This window comes from Canis lupus, chromosome 1 (genome assembly GCF_003254725.2).
Source record: "Canis lupus dingo isolate Sandy chromosome 1, ASM325472v2, whole genome shotgun sequence".
Taxonomy (NCBI): domain Eukaryota; kingdom Metazoa; phylum Chordata; class Mammalia; order Carnivora; family Canidae; genus Canis; species Canis lupus.
Genome location: NC_064243.1, coordinates 85,847,542 through 85,866,908, shown reverse-complemented (window position 1 = coordinate 85,866,908; position 19,367 = coordinate 85,847,542). Strand labels below are relative to the sequence as shown.

At 39.5% G+C, this 19,367-nt stretch overlaps 1 protein-coding gene across 1 annotated transcript in view; it reads left to right on the top strand.

The window, feature by feature from the left end:
- C1H9orf85 (chromosome 1 C9orf85 homolog) overlaps window positions 1–19,367 on the top strand; it is a 95,256-nt gene that overhangs the window by 66,957 nt on the left and 8,932 nt on the right. The gene's annotated exons all lie outside the window — the stretch shown is intronic.

The following is a 19,367-nucleotide window of genomic DNA, read 5'->3' as shown; positions in this document are numbered from 1 at the left end:
TCTCTCTCTCTCTCTCTCTCTCTCTCAAATAAATAAATAAAATGTTTCAAAAAAACAATTTTGTCACTCATGATGTTCTGATTTGTGTGTAATATTGAATGTTGCAAGACCATTTTCCACAGTTTTTACTGGCAACCCTTATGTAGTCATGGGAATATGTTGGAATTACATACTTAGCTCTATAGTGAGTCCCACAATTCCGTCAGTAATTATACAGATGGAAATAATTATGCATTCCCAAATCTCTTACATAAGACTTTTTAAGAAATTAAAGTACCAGGCTTTCAAGAGATATTACTATGTAAAATTACACATGAAGTTGCACCTTTTATTTCTACACACTTAAAAATGAAAAAATTTTTATAATCTTAAAAATGGTTCGTTTAAAAGGAAAAATGTGCATTATCATAAAATGTATAGTTGGTACTTGTGTTCTATGGAAGATTTATTTATTTATTTTTAAGATTTTATTTATGTATTTATTTTTAAGATTTTATTTATTTATTCACAAGAGACACGGAGAGAGACACAGGGAGAGGGAGAAGCAGGCTCCATGCAGGGAGCCTGAGGTGGGACTCAATCCCAGGACTCCAGGATCATGCCCTGGGCTGAAGGCAGCACTAAACTGCTGAGCCACCGGAGTTACCTTCATATAGAAGATTTAAGGGGCACTTGGGTGGCTCAGTTGGCTAAGTGTTGGACTCTTGGTTTTAGCTCGGGTTGTGATCTCACTCATGGTTGTTAGATCAAACCCCATGTCAGGCTCTGTGCTCAGCTGGGAGCCTGCTTAAGATTCTGTTGCTCCCTCTCCCTCTACCCTTCCCCCTACTTGTGTGTGTGTGTGCTCTCTCTCTCTAAAAAAAAAAGGAATATTTAAATATATATATATTGGCTATGAAAATACAGTAGTACCTAAGTGTTCAGAAGTGGACTGATATAATATTTTCTCAAAATTTGGTTTAGAAGTTTCTGTAACCTTTAGAAATATTAATTTGAAGTATATAAATTAAATTTTATTATTAAATATTTAGCTGTGTATTATTAAATACTACTTAAATTTTTTCATTATTCTTTAAAGGTTTTGCTTTTTTTTTTTTTTTTTTTTAGTTTTAAGTAATCTCTACACCCAATGTGGAGCTTGAACTTACAAATCTTGGTATCAAGAGTCACATGTTCTACCAACTAAGCTAGCCAGGCACCCCAAGTTTTTCTTCAGTGTCTCAAAGCAAATCAAGGGGCCACTTGGGTGGCTCAGTGATTGTCTGCCTTTGGCTCAGGTCATCCTCAGTCCTGGGATCGAGTTCCACATCGGGCTCTGCATAGGGAATCTGCTTCTCCCTCTGCCTGTGTCTTGGCCTCTCTTTCTGTGTCTCTCATGAATAAATAAATAAAATCTTTAAAAAAATAAAGCAAATCAAATGTCTTTGAACTTAACATTAACAAAATTGTAATTAACATTTTAAAAAGTAACATTGTCCGTTGATGAACCTGACATATGATGAGCAAAAGAATCCAAACAAAATGATATTATGTATTTTATGATTCTATTTATACATAAGTTTAAAAATAGTTAAAACTAATTTTTCATGATAGACATAATGAAAAAGGATAGGAGAGTGGTTACTTTTGGGGGTGTGGTATTAATGAGGAAAGGGCACGAGAGAAACTTCTGGAGTGCTAGAATCATCTGATCTTGATCTAGGTGATGGTTGCACTAAGGCATAGAAATATAAAAGTCAAAAGTACTTGGGTGGTGGGTAAGTGTCTGACTCCAGCTCAGGTCATGATCCAGGGATCGAGCCCTGTGTCAGGTTCCCCGCTCAGTGGTGAGTCTACTTGTTCTTCTTCCTCTGCCCCTTCTCCTGCTCAAGCTCTCTCTTTCTCAAATAAATAAATAAAATCTCAAAAAAAAAAAGAAAGAAAGAAAAATATAAAATTCAACACTTGGGTTTTGTTCACTTTATTGTATGTAACTGTTACCGGAATTTGAAAATAATTATAACACTAAATTAAAGGCACTTAACAGAATACTGTTGTCGAAACCATGCCTTGAAATAAAGCAACATAAATGTTCACTTCAGGAGAGTAGGAGGTAGAGTGACTTAGAGACAGAAGGATGTTTACATCCTAACCCTGCCTGTTACTCGTTGTAGGACCCTGGACCAGTTTCCTTACATTTGTGAAATTCCCTTGTGTGTACCTTACCTATTTGTAAAGTGAGGATAGTGACTTCTACAGTGTAAGATTTTTGGAAGTGTTAAATATAGTATCTATGAAGCTCTTGGCTATAGTAGGTGCTCCCCATTCATGATGTTTATAAATATTATGTTATGAATTTTGGTTTTGATATTTCCTTTCAAATTATCCTGCTGGGGTAAGAACTAGGTAAAGTGGAAATTCTTGGGTTAGGAAAAATAAAAAAAGAATTCTACTGACATTGAAAGAGAAGAAGCAGACTTCTTGAAATGAAAGTTTTTGTATAAGAAATGTCAGAACTAAAAAAAAAAAAAAGGAAATGTCAGAACTGCTATTTGCTATTTTTAGTACTTGAGAGGCATAGACCCTTCAGTGATAACATACACAAATGTGAGTGCAATAAACAAGCTTTAGAAACAATATTTCTTTTTTTTAATATTTATTTATTCATAGAGACACACGGAGAAAGAGAGAGAGAGAGAGAGGCAGAGACACAGGCAGAGGGAGAAGCAGGCTCTATGCAGGGAGCCTGACGTGGGACTTGATCCCGGGTCTCCAGGATCACACCCCGGGCTGCAGGCAGCACTAAACCGCTGGGCCACCAGAGCTGCCCTAGAAACAATATTTCTGACAGTAAATAACTTTACAAACTGCCTTTCATTCCTTTGTTAAAGCAGAGTAATGGCATAATGCCACATACAGAGAAATTCTGAGAAACTTCAATAGATCAAATGATCCAAAAATTTCTATTTTAAAATTACATAATGAATGAAGAGAGAGAGTTACTTATGAAAGCATATGCCATTACCCTGAACTTTTCTTTAAATTATAAATTTGCATGTTTACATTACAAATACAAGTTTTTATGTAATTCTGGTCCGTTTTATTCCACTTTATATTTTAATCTAGTCACAAATTTATTTGTTGAAAATATTTTCTTTAATCTGTAAAAGAGTATTTTCCTTGAAAAAATATGGTAACACGGGGAACAATGACCTAAATGACCAATATAGGAAATGAATTGGCCCTGGGGAGACTGCCAGGACCAGGTGAGGTTAGGAAGGATGGTCTCTTACCGGATGAAAGTGACGTCCCTTAGCAGAGGATATTACAGCATGTCCGCAAAGTCAGGAAGCACAAGATAAACCGACTTTTAAACTATGTTATTTACACTTTCAAATAGTATACTCAGTATGTGTTCTGGTGAAGTTTGCTAAAGCAATAGGTCCAATTGTTATTCTGGAAAAAAAAATATAATGAATACACCACAGAGTGTCCAGAACATCTGGTAACACAGGAAGAATAGTGTATTTATTATGCGTCACCCACAAGCATACTGAACATACTATTTGGAAGTGCAACTGAACAGTTATACACTGTTTAAAAATAAGTTTCTCCTATGTTTCTCGCCTTTGCAACACTTGTGGCTGCCAGCTGAACAAGGCAGGTGCAGCGTGAGTGGCTGCCAGTGGACAGTGACAAAAACAAGACTTACTGAAACAGACAAGTGTTTCTTATAAATAATTTGGAAACGATTTTGGAACCCATTTCTTGGCAATGAAAACAGTACATTTCAGATCCGATTAAGTGATTGATTTATACGTGGGAAGTCCTCAATCGGTAATTCCAGAAATACTTAATGATGCTGTGCCACTGTCGGTAAAGTTGAGAGGATATCCTACAGAAAAATGAAAATCCCAGAGGAAAGAAGCTCCCTGGGGGTATGCTGTGTCTGCACGGTCATGGTCATTAGCACTGTAGAACGGTTGAAACACACTGGTTACAACTGCAATGGGCCCTGGGGTGGGTAGATTGGGGACAAAACAGGATTCCACGAACTGGCTCCCTTATTTGTTTGGACAGACATCCAACCAGTCAACTTTTCTGTATTTTTCCAGTCATATGACTTCCTCTTTTCCTGTGATCCACTTGTCAAAAACATTTTGCCTACACGTGGGACAAGCCTGTAGTCCAAAAATCAGTCCTGTTCTTCCCAGCTGTAAACTGACTGTGGAGAGGACTACACACACCATGGAATTGACCTTAAAGTAGTATTTTTGCTTTTTTTTTTTTTTTCAATGCTGCATTGGATGGCAAAAAGATTTTGAGGGGCTTTCAAATCTGGGGCCGCTGACCCCACCATTATGCATGAAGCCCATGAATCCATAGGTGCACTCAGCACTGTCAGTATAATAATGTCTTGCATACCCATCTACTATTTTTGTATGTCGTAGATGTGACTAGTTAATGCAAATTCAAATTATTACTGAGTTCACAGTATTCCTTAAATGATCTATTTCCTTGATTTATACTAAAGGTTCAATTAGAATATGTAAGACTGTCACTGTTTTTGCTGTTAAAAAGGAATTCTTGGCCTGGGAATGGTTGGGAACCACTGATAAAAACTATAGCCTCATTGTGCTGTAAACTCTGTAAAATTCTATGAAAGTTTTTTTCTACAACGTAATGATAATTTTGTCTCTGTACTTTTTGCATGCTTTTTTGAGGTATAATTTACATACCATAAAATTCACCCATTTTAAGTGTAAAATTTATGATTTGGTAAATTTACAGTGTTGTGCAATTATCACCACAATCCAATTTTAGTACGTTCCCATCACCTCAAAAAGATCTGTCATGGACAGTTTTAGTCATTTCCCCATATTCCCACCCCCAGCCTCAGGCAACTAATGTCCTTTCTGTATCTATAAAGTTGCCTGTTACGAACTTTCCATGTAAGTGAAATCATCAAATATGTAGTTGTGGGCACCTAGGTGGCTCAGTGGTTGAGCCTCTGCCTTTGGCTCAGATTGTGATCCCAGGGTCCTGGGATTGGGTCCTGCATCAGGCTCCCCGCAGGGAGCCTGCTTCTCCCTCTGCCTATGTCTCTGCCTCTCTCCCTGTGTCTCTCATGAATAAATAAATAAATAATCTTAAAAAAAAAAGAAATATGTAGCCGTTATGTCTGGCTTCTTTCATTTAACAAAACATTTTTGACATATATCCATGTTGTAACATGAATCAGGAGTTCATCATTCTCTCTCTCTTTTTGCTAAATAGCACCCCATTGTATGGACATACTCATTTTGTTTATGCATTTACAGTTCTACTGTATAGCCATTATGAATAATCCTGTTGTGAACATTTATGTGTCTTTATGTGAACATATGTTTTCATTTTTCTTGGTTATATACATACCTAGGAGACAGCTCTCTGGATCATCTGGTAAATTGATGCTTAATTTTTGAGAAACTACCAAACTGTTTTCCAAAGCAGCCACACCAATGTACAGTCCTCCCATCAATGCTGAGGCTTACACATTGGGGAGGTTCCACATCCTCACCAACATTTGTAATTGTCAATCCATTTTGATTATTACCATTCTAGTGGGTGTAGAATCTTTTTTTTTTTTTTAAACTATTTATTTATTCATGAGAAACACAGAGAGGAGAGAGAAAGAGGCAGAGACACAGGCAAAGGGAGAAGCAGGCTCCTCACAGGGAGTCCGACATGGGACTCGATCCTGGATCCCCAGAATTAGGCCCTGGGCTGAAGGTGGCACTAAACCACCGAGCCACCCGGGCTGCCCTGAGTGTAGACTCTTAATGTGGTTTTAATTTGTGTGTTCCTAATGACTATTGATATTGATTCAGCATCTTTTCATATGCTTATCTGCCGGTTGTATATCGTCTTTGGTGAAATGTTTATTCAGATATTTTGCCTGTTTTTTTTTTTAATTTTCTAACTTTTCTTTTTTTTTTTCAGTAATCTCTATACCTAACATGGGGCTTGAGCTCAAAGACCCCAAGATCAAGAGTCACATGCTCTACTGACTGAGCCAGACAAGCATCTCTATTTTGCCTATTTTAAAAATTGGTTTGGGGTACCTGTCTGACTCAGTTGGTAGAGCATGTGACTCTTAATCTCAGGGTAGTGAGCTCAAGCCCCACATTGGATGTGGAACCTACTTTTAAAAATGAGTTGTTTTCTTATTATTGAGTTGTAAGATTTCTTTGTATATATTTTGTATATAAATCCTTTATTGGTTATAATGTGGAAATATTTTTCTGCCAGTCTCTGGCTTGTATCAGTTATTCTTTATAGAAAACATTTTTTAATATCTTATATGCAAATGACCTACACCTACAGGCTCTGGTTGATGCAATTTCTTTTCTTTCTTTTCATTTGGTAGAATGAATTCATTCTGGCTTGAATCTTTTTTTTTTTTTTTTTTAAGATTTTGTTTGTTTGGGGCACCTGGGTGGCTCAGTGGTTGAGTGTCTGCCTTTGGTTCAGGTCCTGATCCCAGGGTCCTGGGATTGAGTCCTGCATTAGGCTCCTCAAAGGGAGACTGCTTCTCCCTCTGCCTATGTCTCTGCCTCTCTCTGTGTCTCTCATGAATAAATAAAATCTTAGAAAAAAAAGATTTTGTTTGTTTATATTTTAAGTAAACTGTATGCCCAATGTGGGGCTCAAACCAACAAGACTAAGATCAAAAGTCACATAATCTGCTGACTGAGCCAACCAGACTTGCCCACTCCTGCTTGAATCTTAAGCTGGAAATACTTTTTCCACCACCCAAAAGTGTAGACACAATGAGGATCGCTGTATAATGCCATTAAACCCCACCCCTCAAAACAGCATCAGCTGAGATTAATGTTTACTCAACAATATAATATTGGGCAGTGGTCCCCAAGACCTAGGTTACCTTAGAATCCCCTGCAATGTGTACTTAAAATACTGATCTTCTAGCCCCTTAGACAAAGCTCTCCTACCATGCTGAGTTCAGGGGGCCAGGAAGATGGCTCAGAATGGCTCTGCAGGCCAACATCCAAGCTGTGGGTGTATTGAGTCATTACAGCGTGGTTAGCACAGCTGGGAGGATGGGGTCACCCCTCTGGACAGCCTGGGAGGTACTATGGACCCTTGGGCACAGAGCTGTTTGAACCTCAGGTTTGGGCCATAACTGGTAGGGATAAACCAGCCAGATTTGGAAACATTCTTTTGTAAGGGGTAAATATTAAGAACCATAGGGAAATGCAGCAAGCCGGATTAATCCTGTGTTCTGAGAGAGATGTAGGAGAAACAAACTATTGGCCAAGAGGTCTCCTGACTGGCTGACTTGGGCCATCTGCCCTGAAACAGCTCAGCCTTTAGGGGGCAGTTGAGGGAGGAAAGGAGTGAGAGGAGAGATGCATCCTTTCCTGAGTAGGGACCAGAGTCCAAGCTGACTCTGTTTCCCATCCCTGCTGGCCTTCTGTAGTCTTGGTTCTGTAATATGTGATCTGCTCACTTACCGCACCCCCCACCCCCGCCCCGAATGCTTAAGTTCTTGCAATTAGGTTTATGGAAAAGAGTTACTTTCACCCACCCCCTTAAATGTCTCCTTATTTTGTTTTTGTTGGAGGGAAGTAGTCTTTTAACATAACTTCAGATGATGTAACATTCAGAGATACCCAATTATACCTCTATCAGATGAGAGGAAAAGTGACTGTGAGGCTCCATTCTAATTATCACTTTGTCACTAACTGGCTCGACGACTCCAGCAAATTACTGCAAATGCCCGGCCTGGAGTTTCTTCTTTTGTAAAATAACAGAGTTGGTCTAGATTATTGGTTCTCATCATGGTCCCAAGACCGGCAGCATCAGTATTACCTGGGAACTTGTTGAAAGATTTGAGGGCCCCACCCAGATACACTGAAATATACTCAGGGTGGAGTCCAGCAATCTGTGTTTGTATGATGTTCAGCAAAAACTGTTCTAGATTGGTGGTTCTCAGCCCTGGCTGCATGTTAAAATCCCTGAGGCAGCCTTTATCACCTACCAGCCCTGGGCTCTCACCTCTGTAAATTCTGATTTAAATGATTTCTAAGGAAGCCCAGACATTGTTATGTGATTTTAATGGACATCTAGATGCTATCGGAGATCTATTAACTAAATCACTGTTTCCAAATCTAAATGCACACATCCAAACTATAGCCTTCTCAGGCCACTAGGTGTTGCTATCATAAAGAAAGGCATTTTCAAAACTGCCACTGGATATGCACAGAGGAGGAAAGTGTATTTCTTAATTTCTGGTAAGAGGTGACTCTGTGATTTATATCTGAGTACAATTTGTTAAATATTTATTTGCAATTTGTTCAGTTTTATTCAAAGAAATGAAATGCCCATCAATGATAAAATGACTAAATAAATTGCGGTATATACATACAATAGAATATTCCCCAGCAGTGAAAATAAATAAACTAGTGATGCACACAGTGACACTGCTGAATCTCACAGTGATAAGCAAAACATAAACTGGACACAAAATAGAGATACTGTATGATTCCATTTAAATGAAAAAAAAGCAGGCAAAATTAATGTGTTGATAGAGGTCGGAATAGTGGATATCCTTGGAGGCAGGACTAAGTGAGCATAAGGGAACCTTTTAGAGGGCTGGAAATTTTCTACCTTTTGATCTAGTGATAGTTATGTAAATAAGTGCTCATATATGCATATTGAACTGTGGTCTTAAGATTGCAGTTTACCGTATGTACGTTATTCCTCAATAATAAAGACTTAGAAAAATTGAATTGTAATCCTCAAGGGGATTAATTGTCATGCTAGCCCAGTATCACTCAGTAGTCTATTATTTTATTGTCACCTGCAGTCATGAGAAATGAACATAGCACTTTGATTTCACATTGATATTAAGTTAAAATGTGTGTATCAATCTGTATGGCCCCAAGTTGAGAAGGTAATGATATGATCTCTGTATTTAAACCCTTCCTTGTTTTGACTATTTGTCTGTGTCCAGGGCACACATTCTGCAGTACACTTGGGTGATTGATTTTCTTATGGCAGCCCTCTGCTCTCTCTTTCTGACTCTTCAGATTCTGTAAAACAATGTAATAAAATCGCCTCTTCTTTATTATCTGCAGAATAGACCTCAACACCTCTCCTCTCACTGATAGAAGGTCAAATGCTTCCTAACAAATCAAAGTGAGATAAGAATCAATCTGTAGCAGAGAAAAATAAATCCTTGCAAATTGTACTAAACCATTGACTGTCAAAACTGGGCATATTAGAAGGGCCTTCAGGGAAGAAAAATGTGTTGGAGAAATGAGAATCAGAGTCACTTAGCAGAATGCACAAAAACCCATTGGAAAGGGAGCCTTAGCATAATAGATGGGAAATTACCATCCGTTACTCAGCTAGTAGTACTTTAAAGCCACAAGCTGGGTGATCTGATTTCATTTGAAGCCCTGCTAATCAAGAGTAGGAGCTGGACTGGCTGACGCCTACGTATGAAATCACTCAAGGGGAGCTGAAACCTTTGTTCAGCTGGGAGTATATTAAATGCTGTCAGAGTTTCACCTGATCCAGTCATTTTGTAATGCTGTACTCTGTTCCCCTGTGTACCAATCACTTTGCAATTGGGTACATACAATACATAGGGCAAACTTTTCCTTTGGATAATATTTTTTAAGATTTAATTTATTTATTCATGAGAGAGAGAGAGGCGGAGACACAGGCAGGCAGAGGAAGAAGAAGGCTCCATGTAGGGAGCCCGACATGGGACTCGATCCCAGGACTTCAGGATCACACCCTGGGCCAAAGGCAAGCGCTTAAACCACTGAGCCAGCTGGGCTGCCCTAATTTCTTTCTTTCTTTCTTTCTTTCTTTCTTTCTTTCTTTCTTTCTTTCTTTCTTTCTTTCTTTCTTTCTTTCTTTCTTTCTTTCTTTCTTTCTTTCTTTCTTTCTTCTTTCTTTCTTTCTTTCTTTCCTTTCTTTCCTTCCTTCCTTCCTTCCTTCCTTCCTTCCTTCTTTCTTTCTTTCTTTCTTTCTTTCTTTCTTTCTTTCTTTCTTTCTTTCTTTCTTTCTTTCTTTCTTTTTTATCATGCTTTGTAACTTGGTTTATGGACATGTTATGGCATGGCTATGAACACTAAATACTTTCATTCAGTCAGTCATGCCAAGCTGTTGCAGGTACTATGAGAAGATCTATGGAAGGATAAGGCAGTCTCTGCCCCAAGGGGTTTTTAATCTACATGGGGAGACCAAACATAAACACATGCAAGTTAATTTTTAAAAAAACTATAGAACATCTTCCATTTGTCCCCCTAGATTCACTCTCTATCCTGCTGCACCCTCTTCTGTGACCTGGGAGGCTGACTTGTTTAGGTTACATCCATGGGTGTCCTTGCCTTTTAGCTTCCAATTGGAGTTGAGTAATGGGAATCCCTGAAAGAAGAGTCCAGATTATTCCCCTGGCTCTCTTCCTGGACGGTCACCATGGGCAGGCTGAGGATATGTAGAGGTAGTCTGATGATTCTGTACATACGGACCTTTCTTTCAGTTCCAGAAGGACATTCTTATTGCTACTTCAAGTCTAGAGGTGGTAATGATGTCATGTTCTAGCCTCAGGGTACTCTACCACCATGCTTTGTGGATTCCCTATACCCTACTCAGTTCCTTGTAAATAGTTTCTTTTTATTTTATTTACTTTATTATTAATTTTTTAAAAGATTGTATTTATTTATTTGAGCGAGAAAGGAGAGAGAGAGCACGAGTGAAGGAAAAAGGCAGAGGAAGAGGGAGAAGCAGACTCCCCACTGAACAGGGATCTGGGACCATGACTCCAGCCAAAGGCAGATGCCCAACCAGCTGAGCCACCCGGTGCCCCTTAAACAGTCTCTTTTTAAAACACCCTTTAAACTATCCAATTTTATTTATTTACTTATTTTTCTTTATATGTTTTAAGTAAACTCTACACCCAATGTGGAGCTCAAACTCATGACCCTGAGATCAGGAGTCTCTACAGACTGAGCTAGTCAGGCAGCCCTAAACTCCCCAGTTTAAGTCTGTCATCTTTTTTCTTTCTAGGATCTTGACTCCCTCAAAAATTGCTATCACAAGTGGTCCCAGGAAATAGATATTTATTTTTATTTTTATTTATTTATTTATTTATTTGGAAATAGATATTTAGAATGGGATTCTGAATTTGGGTTTCCCATCTAATTAAAGAGCATAGACTTATTTTCCAGTGGAAAATGGGACACACAATCCCTGGTATATAGCAGCATCATGATTATTCAGATTATCACCATGTGGACATGAGATGAAGTGCAGGAGGAGGGCAAATCACGTAGTCATGGCATTTAATCATTATGGTGGAAATAATTATATAGATCATGGAGCCACCTGGCTTCTTTTGATATTCCTAGAGAGTGTACAAAGGATAAAGGAGTGAAACTGTGAGTTTCCAACTTGAGTGGATAATCAGAAGGCCTGGGTGGAAGCTTTTGAAAGAAGAGAGCATCTCCTATAGTCTCAGAGCAGATGACACTGTTGTTACTATTATTGAAAAGGTCAAGTGAAAACTTTGGAATTACATAACTCTTTCCTCTAAGATAATAAGCCAAAAGCCATTCTGTTTCCCTGGAGGAATTCTAGAGGTTGGTGCCATTATCAAACACTTGAAAGATGCATGATTTTTTTCACATCTCTATTCTACTTGCTGCTTTGGCTAGTACAAAAGTCAGATGGGTTATGGAGATGATTATATATTATTGCAAACTTTGATAGATGGTAATGCCAATCATAACCATGGCCCAGCTGCAGTATCATTATTAAAACAAATCAGTATAGCTCTATGTATCCATTTATAGCTATTGACCTGGCAAATACTTTTTTCCATCCTCATCATTAATAACAATGAGAAGCATTTTGAAGCTGTTTGCCTTTGCAAGCAGGGCAACAATATACCTTTACTGATTTGCCTGTAGGCCTTGTGAACTGTCCTGTGGTCTGTTATAAGACAGTCCAAAGGGACTTTAATCATCTTAATAGTTTACAAAACATCAGTTTCATCCACTGCAATGATGACATAATGCTAATTGGAACTGGGGAACAGGAAGTAGCAAGTATCCGACATCCCTTAGTAAGTCACATTTATGCCAAAAGGTCAGAGATAAAGTCTGTGAAAGTTCAGGGGCCTGCCCCACGTGTGATGTTTTGAGAAGTGCAATAGTCTGAGGCATGTCTCTTTAAAGTGGGAGACAAGTTGCTGCATCGCATTCACCACTACAAAAGGCACAATATATGTTGGTTCTCTGGATTTTGGAAACAACATAGGCCACATTTGAGCATGATGTTCCAACCTGTTTACCTAGTCAGCTGTGAAGCTGATAGTTTTGAGTAGGATCCAGAGCAAGAAAGGATTCTGAAGCAGGCACAGGCTGTGGTGCAAGTTGCCCTGCCTCTTGAGCCTTCTGGCCCAGAAGACCCAATGATACCCAAAATATCTGTGACCATTACAATATCTTATGGAACCTCTGGTAATCCCTGGTAGGAAACTCATGACCTGCTGGCAATTATTACTATTTGAAAGAAATTCAGACTTGCTCCTGTGGCTTGGTAGAGCCTGAAAGCCTTACCATGAGCCAACTACTCAACATGAATGAGAGCCTCCACTGAACCATAAAATTGTGTATGTGTAGCAGCATTCCATTATAAATGGAAATAAGATCTATACAGTCAGTCCTAGGGTCCAAACAGATAGCTTCCCACACTGTCTGGTCCCCCATTTCACTGCCCTTCCTCACTGCATATACATGGCCTCATGGGAAGATTTCTATGACCATTTGATGAAGGAGTATGGGCCTGGTATACTGTGGGATCTTCTAATATGCTGGCATCTGAAACCTCTGGTATACAGCTTCATTCAAGAGTGGCCCTGAAAGATCTTGGGGAAAGGAAATCCTCCCAGTGGCAGAGCTTTGAACAGTATAACACTTTGTGTGAAAGAGACCATTCAGATCTCAAGTTATTCATAAATAGTAGTAAACAGATTGACCAGCTTGTTAGGGACTTGGGGAAAACAATATAGGAAAACTGATATCATGAAGGCAATGAAGGAGATGTTAGAGGATGTTTCAGAACAGATGCAGAGTATATACTACAGAGGATGCTCTAAATAGATGAGTTGACAAGATAACCTGTCCTCTGGATACCAGTTGATTTCTTTCTTCAGTTACTCTGATGCTTTCTCAGTGAGCCCACCTACATACAAAGTAGCCAGAGTGGCAGAGACAGAACTAGGCCTACGCTGAGCAGTATGTACTTCCCCTCATTTGACTGCTATTCCTGCCAAGAGCCCCATTTGCCCACAGCAAAGGCCAACCTTGAGCCTCTGATATGGACATTTGTATAAAACAAGAAAAATAATTAATTAAAACAACATAAACACAGGGTGATACATGGAAGTGTTGAATTACTGTATTATACACCTGAAACTAGTATAACACTGTATGAACTAACTGGAATTAAAATAAAAACTAAAAAAAAATAAACATGAGGAACATTTAAAAAAAAAAACAAACAATACTAAATAAGTAATTAAATGGCATGGGGATCCCTGGGTGGCTCAGCTGTTCAATGTCTGCCTTTGGCCCAGGGCGTGATCCTAGAGTCCTGGGATCGAGTCCCACATCAGGCTCCCTGCGTGGAGCCTGCTTCTCCCTCTACCTTTGCTTGTGTCTCTGCCTCTCTCTCTCTCTCTCTCTCTCTCTCTCTCTATATATATATATATATATATATATATATATAATGAATAAATAAATAAAATCTTAAAAAAAAATAAATGGCATAGCCTTCTCTCATTTTCTCTTTTACTTCTATTGATCAGACCAGGGCTGAGAGGGAATCACAGCTTGGAGGGTTCAGTACTTAGCTTCAGAAGTCCAAAAGTTGATGCTCAGACTTAGGAGTCTCAGGCTTAGGATTTCTTTAAAAATAAGTATATATATATTTTAAAGATTGTACTTGGGGCAGCCTGGGTGGCTCAGCGGTTTAGCACTTGCCTTATGCCCAGGTCATGATCCTGGAGACCCAAGATCGAGTCCCACGTCAGGATCCCTGCATGGAGCCTGCTTCTTCCTCTGCCTGCATCTCTGCCTCTCTCTCTCTCTGTGTGTGTGTCTCTCATGAATAAATAAATAAATAAATAAATAAATAAATAAATAAATAAGTAAATAAATCTTAAAAAAATAAAGATTGTACTTATTTGAGAGAGAAAGGGAATGAGCAGGGAGGAGGGGCAGAGGGAGAGAGAGAGAAGTAGACTCCCTGCTGAGCAGGGAGCCCCACTGGGGCTCAATCCCAGAACCCTGGGATCATGACCTGAGCCAAAGGCAGCTGCTTAACTGATTGAGCCACCCAGGTGCTCCTCAGACTTAGAATTTCTATTAAAAAAAATCTGGGCTTAGAGCTAACATATAAGCACTAATTCAGCTATGGGTATCCACTCGCCTTTGTGTTCTAAATAACCTGTAACCTTTTAAAAATATATATATTATTAAACATCCACTATTCAGCCCAGGTAGCTCAGTGGTTTAGCACTGCCTTCGGCCCAGGGCCTGATCCTGGGGTCCCAGGATCGAATTCCACATCGAGCTCCCTCCATGGGGCCTGCTTCTCCCTCTGCCTGTGTCTCTGCCTCCCTCTCTCTCTCTCTGTCTCTCATGAATAAATAAATAAAAAATCTTAAAAAAAAAAAGCATCCACTAGAATAGCTAAAATTAAAAAGACTAGCCATACCAAGTGTTGACAACAATGAGGAGGTACTAGAATGCTCACTTTGGCAATTTCTTGCACAGGTAAACATATACTTATTATATGGCTAAGTCTTTTTACTCCTAGTTTTTTTTTTTTTTAAGATTTATTTATTTATTCATAGAGATACAGAGAGAGGCAGAGACATAGGCAGAGGGAGAAGCAGGCTCCCTGCATGGAGCCAGATGCAGGACTCGATGCCAGGACCCAGGGATCATGCCCTTAGCTGAAGGCAGATGCTGAACCACTGAACCATCCAGGTGTCCCCATTCCTAGTCTTTACCCAAGAGAAATTAAAACGTATGTCCACACAAAGTGGTTCATGGTGACTATTTATAAGAGCCTAACACTGGGGAAAAAAACCCAAAACGTCCATCAATGGGTAAAGATAAACTGTGGTATTTCTATGCAATGGAATATTACTCAGTAATAAAAAGGAATGAAGTATTGATACATGTAATGATATAGATGAATCTCAAAGTAATTATGCCAAATGAAAGGAGTGACCTAGAAAAGTACATGCTGTATTTCAGGTATATACAATTTTTAGAAAATGCAAACTGGATGTACAGTGACAGAAAGCAGATCAGTGATTGCCCGGAACAGGAGGGGACCTGGAAGGGTTGGGAGGAGAGATCACAAAGCAGCATGAGGACTTGGTGGTGATAGGTATGCCTATTATCTTGATCATAGGTGATCATTTCATGGTTTGTATATATGTCTACACTCATCAAATTGTACGTTTTAAATACGTGCAACTTGTCATATGTCTATTACACCACAATAAGGTTTATTTGTATTTATATATTTCTATTTATAACCCAATCCAGGAAAAAAGATCATCTGGGTTTGATTAAGCAAGTAGTCTAGGACTTTCAGCAGAGAAAGAGATCGCTGAGAGCTTGCACAGTTAGAAAGAAGGGAAAGGAAGAGAGGGTGCTTTGTGCCAGGTACTTTTCTAGAGTTTGCTGGTTTTTTTTTGTTTCATGCCTCCTCTAATGTAATCCTATCAGTCCTAAAAGAGTAGTGAGATTATCCTTTTAAAAAAGAAACCTCTATACCCCACATGGAGCTCAAATTTACAACCTCCTGATCAAGAGTCTCATGCTCTACCAGCTGAGCCAGCCAGGCACCCCTAGAAGAAAAGGAAGCTTGGGCTCAGAGAGGAAATGTAACCTAAGTCCATCTAAATCTACTTTGTGTTCTGCATGTACCCTACTGTCTCTCTGTCAAGCCAGATTTATCTATCTATCTATCTATCTATCTATCTATCTATCTATCTATCTACTTATCTATGATTTTTAAAATTTATTCATGAGGAACATAGAGAAAGAGGCAGAGACACAGGCAGAGGGATAAGCAGGCTCCCTGTGGAGAGCCTGATATGGGTTCTATCCCAGGACCCCCGGGATCATGCCCTGAGTCAAAGGCAGACGCTCAACCACTGAGCCACCCAGGTGCCCCTCAAGCCAGATTTAAATGGGCCTCGTGTGACAGATATAAATCAAAGTAAAGATTTGGGGAAGGATAAAGAATATTGCAAAAGGAGAGGAGCCAAGTCCAACAGTGGTGAAAGGAACAACAAGACTATTCAAGAAACAGTGGGCAAGGCAGCTTGACCAAGGAAAAGCATTCGTGTGGGAAAACAAGAGTCAGAAAGACTCATAATGGTGAGCAGTCAGATTTTTGAAGGCCATGAACTCCATAACAGAAAGTTAGGGCTTTTTCCCACAGACTGTGGATCTTAGTGAATAGCAGGACTGACTTAGCCATTAGGCAGTAGGCACAGTGCCCAGGAGTCACAAAAATGCTTTAGTTTTAATTTATCTCAAAATGAAAAAAAATGTATATAAAGTGAATCCAGTTTGGACTATATACATCCATCTTTGTAATAATGCAACTATAAAGTATATGTAAAAGGCATAAGATTTATGTGATCTGAAGAGGAACCAGAGTATTAGTATATGTATATATTTAATATAGTTATATGCATTTTTTCTGTTGGAGAAAGAGACTCACGAAGGCAAAGTGCCCAGGGCCTGCGATGTCACAATGTGGCCCTGGCTATGAGTAGGAAAATTCAAAGATGACTTCAAAGTTTGGAAACTGAAAGGTTTACACTGAAAGACTAACTGGGGAACTGACTGGGAGAGATGGTGAAATCAGGAAGGGCAATCTAGGGGAAATATTGAGGCTTTGCTGAGTTGGAATGGATGCAGAAATTTTAGGATGTACTGATGAGGATTTTATCAGGGTGGTGACTTCCGGAAGAGGAGAATTTCTTTGACTTGAGGTCTAACTGGGATTGGGAAGAGAGAGTTGAATATGAGAAACTACCTCAGATTTCCCATCTCAACTGCTGGATGATCCCAGGCTTCCTGTCATTGCCGTGACAGGAAAAAAGAGGTTGAGAGGTGGCTTTCACCAAAGGCAATACTGGCTAATGGACTCCCAAGTCATTAACTTGAGCCTCCCTGGTGTCCCTCATGCAACTGTGTTCTCTGTGGTACTATACACTTATGCAGTTTACACTTTCAATTATAGAGTATTTCCATTTAACTGTAATGTGAAGAATACAAAATCATAGTATTGGCAATCACAATTTTTATTTTTAAGACCTTTCAGGTGCAAAAAGTATTTTCTAGTAAGTGTTTTATAGGATATAACACCCCCAAGAGATAGGAGAGGCAGGTGATTTGATTTCCCAATCCACAGGGGAAAGAGCTTGTCAGAGGTCCCAGTCTTAGGTAGAACTGGGATTAAAGATCATATCCTGGGGCACCTGGGGGGCTGAGTCGGCTGCGTGACCAACTCTTGATTTCACCTCCGGTCATGATCAGGGGGTTGTGAGATCAACCTCAGGATTGTGATATCAAGCCCTGCCTCAGGCTCCGTGCTCAGCCCGGAGTCTGTTTGAGTTTCTGTCCCTCTCCTTCTGCTACTTCTCCCTGCTCCTTGGTGCTCTCTCTAAAATAAATAAATAAATAAATAAATAAATAATTTAAAGATTATATCCCTTGACTTCCAATTCTCTTTCAACCCCACCACTAGCAGTCAGCTTAGATTTAGTTTATTTATTTTAAGTATTTTATTTATTTATAAGACACACACACACACACACACACACACACACACACAGAGGCAGAGGGAGAAGCAGGTTCCATTCAGGGAGCCTGATGTGGGACTCGATACCAAGACTCCAGGATCACACCCTGGGCTGAAGGTGACACTACCACTGAGCCACCCGGACTTCTCTTAGATTTAGTTTAAAAGAAGTCAAAGTCTTCATCACTTTGCATGTTATAATTCAATTTTGTAATGCCAAAAACTATTTTTTAAAAAATGACTTATTTAAGTGATCTCTACAACCAACATGGGGCTTAACCTCATGACCCCAAGATCAAGAGTTGCATGTTCTGGGATGCCTGAGTGGCTCAGTGGTTGAGCATCTGCCTTCAGCTTAGGGTGTGATCCTGGGGTCCTGGGATCGAGTCCTGCATCAGGCTCCCCACAGGTCACCTGCTTCTCCCTCTGCCTGTGTCTCTGCCTCTCTCTCTGTCTCTCATAAATAAATAAATAAAATTTTAAAGAAAAGAGAGAATGGGCAAAGATGAGGATGCCCGGCTGGCTCAGTCAGTGGAGCATCTGACTCTTGATCTTAAGGTTGTAAGTTGGAGCTCCACATTGGGTAGACAGTTTACTTAAAAATAAAATCCTTAAAAAAAATGGGCAAAGGACATGAAGAGACATTTCACTGAAGAGGATATTTGGATGGTAAATAAACACAGGAAAAGATGCTCAATATGATTAGCTATTAGGGAAATGCAAATGAAAGCCACAGTAGGATATCACTATGTTATAACTGCTAAAAAAAATGTAGTGACAACACTAAATCCTGGCAATGGTTAGGAGAAACTAGATCCTACACACATTGTTGATGGGAAGGTAAAATGATACCCACTCTGGAAAATAGTTTCTTAAGGTACTAAACACACACTTAGTAGGCATTTATCCCAGAGAAATGAAAATTCATGTCCATTCAAAAATCTGTACACAAATGTTCATAGAAGTTTTATTTGTCGGGCAGCCCGGGTGGCTCAGCCGTTTAGCGCTGCCTTCAGCCCAGGACCTGTTCCTGGAGACCAGGGATCGAGTCCCAGGTCGGGCTCCCTGCGTGGAGCCTGGCCTTCCTCTCCCTCTGTCTGTGTCTCTGCCTCTCTCTCTCTCTCTGTCTCTCATGAATAAATAAATAAAATCTCTTTAAAAAATAAACCTTTAAAAAATAAAAAAAAAATAAAAGAAGTTTTATTTGTCATAGTCTCAAACTGCAAACAATCAAAACGTCCCTTAAGGGACACCTGGGTGGCTCAGTGTTTGGGTGCCTGCCTTAGGCTCGGGGCATGATCGCAGGATCCAGGATCGAGTTCTGTATCAGGCTCTTTGTGAGGAGCCTGCTTCTACCTCTGCCTATGTCTTTTCCTCTCTCTGTGTCTCTGTGAATAAATAAATAAATAAATCTTTTTAAAAAATGTCCCTTGATAAGGGGATGATTAAATAAACATGTGATACATAGA